We start from the raw sequence: 7518 nt of genomic DNA, 5'->3' as shown, positions 1-7518 counted from the left end.
TTTCTCATTTTAATCATTCAATCACTGACAATATGAATTAACATACAAGTTGCTTTGCTCATTTCCTTATTGAGCCTGCAGTTTAATTTTCTGTGATGTGTGGACAAAATCCCTCTGAATACCAGGAGAGACAAATGCTAATTAATGCTAAACTTATTCTGCGGTACTAAAAATGACCTTTTACTAGTGTCAAGTCTTGCTGCTTCAGCATTTAATTGTAAGATGTAAAAAATAAAACCCAAACTTGTACCACCTGGAAGAATAAGACCAAAAGGGTGACTAGGGAGAGAATAGGACCCCTCAAAAATCAGCAAGGGAGCCTACGTGAGGAACCACAGGAGATGGAGGAGATACTAAACAAGTATGTTGCATCAGTTTTACTGTAGAGAAGGACATGGAAGATATAGACTGTAGGGAAATAGATGGTGACATCTTGAAAAATGGCCATATTACAGAGGAGGTGGTGCTGGATGTCTTGAAATACATAAAAGTAGATAGATCCTCAGGACCTGATCAGATGTATGCCAGAACTCTGTGGGAAGCTCAGGAAGTGATTGCTGGGCCCTTTGTTGAGATATTTGTGTCATCGGTAGTCACAGGTGAGGTGCCGGACGACTGGAGGCTGGCTAACGTGGTGCCAATATGTATGAAAGGTGGTAAGGAAAGCCAGGGAACAATAGGCTGGTGAGCCTAACATTGGTGGTGGGCACGTTGCTGGAGGGAATCCTGAGGGGCAAGATTTACATATATTTGGAAAGGCAAGGACTGATTAGGGATAGTCAACATGGCTTTGTGCGTGGGAAATCATGTCTCATGAACTTGATTGAGTTTTTTGAAGAAGTAACAAAGAGGATTGATGAGAGCAGAGCGGTAGATGTGATCTATATGGACTTCAGTAAGGCGTTTGACAAGGTTCCCCATGGGACCTTGGTTAACAAGGTTAGATCTCATGGAATACAGGGAGAACTAGCCATTTGGATACAGAACTGGCTCAAAGGTGGAAGACAGAGGGTGGTGGTGGAGGGTTGTGTTTCAGACTTGGGGCCTGTGACCAGTGGAGTGCCACAAGGATCGGTGCTGGGTCCACTGCTTTTTGTCATTTACATAAATATTTTGGATGTGAACATAAGAGGTATAATCAGTAAGTTTGCAGATGACACCAAAATTGGAGGTGTAGTAGACAACAAAGAAGTTTACCTTGGAGTACAACAGAATCTTGATCAGACGGGCCAATGGGCTGAGGAGTGGTAGATAGAGCTTAATTTAGAAAAATGCGAGGTGCTACATTTTGGAAAAGCAAATCAGGGCAGGACTTATACATTTAATGGTAAGGTCCTGGGGAGTGGCTGGTACAATTAAAGCATTAGAAAGGCATCTGGATTGATATGTGAATAGTAAGGGTTTCAAGGGACATTGGCCAAGTGGTGGCAAATGGGACTTGATTAGGTTAGGATATCTGGCCAGCATGTGCGAGTTCAACCGAAGGGTCTGTTTCCATGCTGTGCATCTGTATGACTCTATCATAGCAAATACATGGGAACATCATCACCTGCAAGTTCCCCTCCAAGCTACTTACCATCCTGATTTGGAAATACATTCGTGTTCCAGTAGTGTCTTTGGGGCAAAATCCTTTAACTCCTTCCCTAATTGCATTTTGGGTCTGCTCACACCATTTAGCAGCTCAGTACCAGCTTCTTAAGGCTAATTTAAACATAAAGGTACATTTTGTAAAGTTTTCTTTCAATTAATCATTCTTTTCTCTTTTATTTTGTTTTATATTTGATTTGACATAGGCTTTACTGCTGTAATTTACAGTTCTTGGTTAAAATTCAGCAGTGTACATTTAATTGCTTCACATTTTTTTTAATATGGCAGCCTGAGTTTCTTAGCCTTTCCACTAGGTTCCAGATGTTTTGTAGAGGGCATCTCATAATTTGCATCTCTGTTGCAGCAACGTTCAATGCAAAATCTCCTAACAGTCACGGACAAGTGTAATAAATTGCAAAGGCCATTCATTGGCTGGCTACACTAAATTCCTACCAATGTATTTTAACTGAGCACCATACATAATAAATTTATCTTACCAATAGACATCTCCTCTCTACCTTTTAGTAAGAGAGCACTATTATCAATCCAACCTTTTCTATCAGACCTATTTAACCTTTAAATATCCCCACCACCTTTGCGAGATGCTTTCTACACTTAATTATATGTAAGTTTTTGTGAAGTTTAATAAAGTAAAGCAAGTCAGTTTAACTCAGCATTCCACAACCTCTCTTTCCATTTTAATTACATGTTGCTTTTCTATTGCTGTACTATTCTATGTTCTATGTTCTATTCTTCCCATCAAGGTCGACAAGTTCACATTTTCGTGGGTTGCACTGCATCTGTCAGATTTTTGCTCCCTTACTTAGCTGAACTATATCCCTTGCAGACTCCTTGGAGAGAATTTTTTGGGACCTCCCAGAGCTTTTCTAAGGTGAACAGGAAGGTGGGGAAACCTAATTAGGTGAAAGGCAAAAATTCAGTTTTCCAAACTTTTGCCATTAACTTCTATTAACCTTTCAGACAGACCGGCCTTACTGACCACAGTCAATGGGAACTTGTTTTGCTATCTGTAATGAAATTAACTGGAGGAAGGTTCACCAGACCCAAAACATTAGCTCTCATTTCTCTTCACAGATGCTGCCAGACCTGCTGAGCTTTTCCAGCTACTTCTGTTCTTGTTTATGACTCAAAGCGTCTGCAATTCTTTCGGTTTTTATCGAACAATGCACTTTGATTAGCTTAGGCCAATCAGAATACAATTACTGATAATGATATGGGTTGTGGCTTGGAAAGACTCAATAAACAATAGCTTTGGATGATGAAAACACACATAAGAAAGCTTGATGTTATTCTGCCTTGGAATGGAAGGCTCTCGAGGCATTGTAGAGAGACTGAGAAACCAAGTTGTGATCTGTGCCCTAAGCCTAACCAGAAAGCAAGATCCATAGTCTGGCCATCCAGCCAATGCCCTACTTTGGTAAATAATATTTATAACTTAAATAAAGTGTCCTGAGTTACTGCATCAGATTGTCTCCTGTTGCCTTACTGGTTAAAGTCTCAAAGTCTCTTGTGGAGCATACGCTATGCTCCAAAAGCTGATGAATTTGTGAAAAGGAACCAGGAGGAGAACTTGAGAAAACAATTTCAGCAGAAAGATCAGGAGAGAAATAGTTTAAGGAGACAGGCTTGCACTGTTGAGTAAGGAGCAGAACAGTGGGCGGCCCAGTGGCACAGTGGTTAGCACTGCTGCCTCACAGCACCAGAAACTTGGGTTCAGTTCCCGCCTCAGGCGACTCTCTGTGTGGAGTTTGCACATTCTCCCTGTGTCTGCGTGGGTTTCCTCCGGGTGCTCCAGTTTCCTCCCACAGTCCAAAAATGTGCAGGTTAGGTGAATTGGCCATGCTAAATTGCCTTTACTGTTAGGTGCAGGGGTAAATGTAGGGAAATGGGTCTGGGTGGTGTGCTTCGGCGGGTCGGTGTGGACTTGTTGGGCCGAAGGGCCTGTTTCCACACTGTGAGTAATCTAATCTGTAAGTCAGCTACTGTAATGCAACTGTGGAGAATATCTCATCTGCATGCTGAAACTGTTTCGGTTGAGATGCAACAATTTAAACAAGAAATTAATGTGAGTAGCAAGACAAATGAGGAGCATACAGGAGCTATATAATACCAGAGAAACAGCAACAGTTGGACAACATTACGGAGAAGTAGATCATTCTACATTGGAACTTAGGATGTTGGTATTAAGGAATTAAAAACAAAATTCTGCACAAACATGTTTTAGTCACATCTGGGAAAAAGGGGGCAAGCTCCATGTTGAGACTGTGGAGATAGCTGGTGTTCCAGAAATATAAAAGATTAAATGTAAACATTTTGTACCTCTCACTTCCGTTACAAGTAAAGGGTGAGGCATAAATGTTAAAATTTGAGATTGGAAGCAAGTGTTTAGAAGGCAATGGGCTAATAAATCTTTTCTGTTTGAACATGAATTCCTTGACTTCCTAAGTGCCACAAGTTTTCCAGTGGTTTCAAGAATTTCTCAATCTGCCTGCAGAGTTTTAGCAATCAACCAAAAAACATGAGCCGCAGTATGCTGTCCTACTTTAACAAATGATATTTATAACTTAAGTTTCCTGAGTTACTGCAGCAGACTCATTTTGCCTTATTGATTAAATATAGAACATAAAACAATACAGCGCAGAACAGGCCCTTCAGCCTTCGATGTTGCACCGACCTGTGAACTATCTCAGCTCGTCCCCCTACACTATTCCAAAATCATCCATGTGCTTATCTAAGGATTGTTTAAATCTCCCTAATGTGGCTGAGTTGACTACGTTAGCAGGTACGGCATTCCACACCCTTACCACTCTCTGCGTAAAGAACTTTCCTCTGACATCTGTCTTAAATCTATCACCCCTCAATTTGTAGTTACGCCCTCTTGTACAAGCTGACGTCATCATCCTAGGAAAAAGTCTTTCTCCGTCTACCCTATCTAATCCTCTGATCATCTTGTATGTCTCTATCAAATCCCCCCTTAGCCTTCTTCTTTCCAGTGAGAACAGACCCAAGTCTCTCAGCCTTTCCTCATAAGACCTGCCCTCCAGACCAGGCAACATCCTGGTAAATATCCTCTGCACCTTTTCCAATGCTTCCACATCCTTCCTGTCATATGGGGATGAGAACTGTACACAATATTCCAAGTGTGGCCACACCAGCATTTTGTATAGTTGCAGCATGATATTGCGGTTCCGGAACTCAATCCCTCGACCAATGAAACCTAACACACCGTATGCCTTCTTCACAGCACTATCCACCTGGGTGGCAACTTTCAGGGATACATGGACTCCAAGATCCCTCTGCACATCCACACTACCAAGAATCTTTCCATTGACCCAGTACTCTGCCTTCCTGCTATTCTTCCCAAAGTGCATCACCTCACATTTAGTTGCATTGAACTCCATTTGCCACCTCTCAGCCCAATTCTGCAGTTTATCCAAGTCCCCCTGCAACCTGTAACATTCTTCCAAACTGTCCACTACGCAATCGACTTTAGTGTCATCTGCAATTTTACTAATCCATCCACCTATGCCTGCGTCTAAGTCATTTATAAAAATGACAAACAGCAGTGGTCCCAAAACAGATCCTTGTGGCACACCACCAGTAACTGGACTCCAGGCTGAATATTTTCCATCAACCACCACTCTCTGTCTTCTTCCAGAAAGCCAGTTTCTAATCCAAACTGCTAAATCATCCTCATTTCCATGCCTCTGCATTTTTTCCATCAGCCTAGCAAGTGGAACCTTATCAAAGGCTTTACTGAAGTCCATGTATACCACATCAACTGCCCTACCCTCATCTACATGCTTGATCACTTTCTCAAAAAACTCAATGATGTTTGTGAGACACAACCTGCCCTTAACGAAACCATGTTGACTATCTGAAATCAAATTGTTGCTTGTTAGATGATTATAAATCTTATCCCTTATAATACTTTCCAAAACCTTTCCTACAACCGAAGTAAGGCTCACTGGTCTATAATTACCTGGGTCATCTCTACTGCCCTTCTTGAACAATGGCACAACATTTGCAATCCTCCAGTCCTCTGGTACTAAACCTGTTGACAATGACGACTCAAATATCAAAGCCAAAGGCTAGCTCTTCCCTAGCTTCCCAGAGAATCCATGGATAGATCCCATCTGGCCCAGGGGACTTGTCTACTTTCACTCCTTCTAGAATTGATAACACCTGTGCGTAACTAACCTCAATCATTTCTAGTCTAATATCTCATACCTCATTCTTCTCCTCTACAATATTCTCCTTTTCCTGAGTGAACACCGATGAGAAATGTTCATTTAGCACATCTCCGATCTCTACAGGGTCCACACTCAACTTCCCACTTCTTTGACTGGCCCTATTCCTACCCTAATCATCCTTTTATTCCTCACATACCTATAGAAAACTTTAGGGTTCTCCTTTATTCTATTTGCTAAAGACTGTTTGTGTCCTCTCTTTGCTCTTCTTAACTCTCTCTTTAAATCCTTCCTAGCTGATCTGTAACTCTCCATCGCCTCATCTGAACCATCTTGCCTCATCAACACATAAGCCTCCTTCTTTTTCTTAACAAGAAATGCAATTTCTGTAGTAAACCACGGTTCCCTTACCTTATCACTTCCTCCCTGCCTGACAGGAACATACCTATCAAGGACACGCAATATCTGTTCCTTAAACCAGCTCCACATTTCGATTGTCTGCATCCCCTACATTTTGCTACCCCATTCTATGCATCCTAATTCTTGCCTTATTGCATTATAATTGCCCTTGCCCCATCGATAACTCTTGAGCTGTGGCTTGTACCTATCCCTTTCCATCGCTAAACTAAATGTAACTGAATTATGGTCACTCTCTCCAAAGTGTTCATCTACAACTAAATCAAAACCTGGCCTGGTTCATTACCAAGCACCAGATCCAGTGTGGCCTCCCCTCTTGTCGGCCCTTCAACATATTCTGTGTCAGGAAACCCTCCTGTACACATCGGACAAAAACTGATCCATCCGACGTACTGGAATTATAGCATTTCCAGTCAATGTTGGGGAAGTTAAAGTTCCCCATAATGACCACTCTGTTCCTTTCACTCCTACTCAGAATAAATTTGCTAATCCTCTCTTCCACCTCCCTGGAACTCTGTGAAGGCCTATAAAAAACTCCAAGCAGTGTGACCTCTCCTCTCCTGTATCTAACCTCAGACCACACAACCTCATTAGACGAGTCCTCATCAAAAGTTTTCTCAGCCACCGTTACACTATCTTTGACTAACAGGGCCATGCCTCCCCTTCTTTTACCGCCTTGCCTGTTTTTAATGAAAGATCTAAACCCTGGAACCTGCAACATCCATTCCTCACCCTGCTCTATCCATGTCTCCAAAATGGCCACAATATCGAAGTCCCAGGTACTTATCCATGCTGCAAGCTCACCTACCTTATTTCGGATACTTCTGGCGTTGAAGTAGACACACTTCAAACCACTTTGCTGTCTGCCAGCACATTCCTGTGACCCTGAAATCCTGTCCCTGTCCTTCCTACTCTCATCCTCCTGTGCACTGAAACTACATCTCCGGTTCCCATCCCCTTGCTGAGCTAGGTTAAACACTGCAGCCCAGGCAATATCTTGATCATTCTCCTCTGTAGCATCTCCAATTTCTAAGAAAAAAAATTTAGTCTGGGAAGATAAAGTAAGTCTGACCATTGGGACACATTCCATCGGTACGTTAGCATCTGAAAATAGTTATAGAGTCATAGAGCTGTACAGCACAGAAACAGACCTTTCGGTCCAACTCATCCATGCCAACCAGATATCCCAATCCAATCTAGTCCCACTTACCAGCACCCGCCACATATCCATTTAAACCCTTCCTATTCATATACACATCCAGATGCCTTTTATATCTTGCAATTGTACCAGCCTCCACCACTT

Source organism: Chiloscyllium plagiosum, unplaced genomic scaffold (assembly GCF_037043375.1).
Source record: "Chiloscyllium plagiosum isolate Xiang-an unplaced genomic scaffold, Cpla_swu_hap1 HiC_scaffold_2, whole genome shotgun sequence".
NCBI classification, from domain to species: domain Eukaryota; kingdom Metazoa; phylum Chordata; class Chondrichthyes; order Orectolobiformes; family Hemiscylliidae; genus Chiloscyllium; species Chiloscyllium plagiosum.
Note: the sequence above shows the minus strand (reverse complement) of the source record.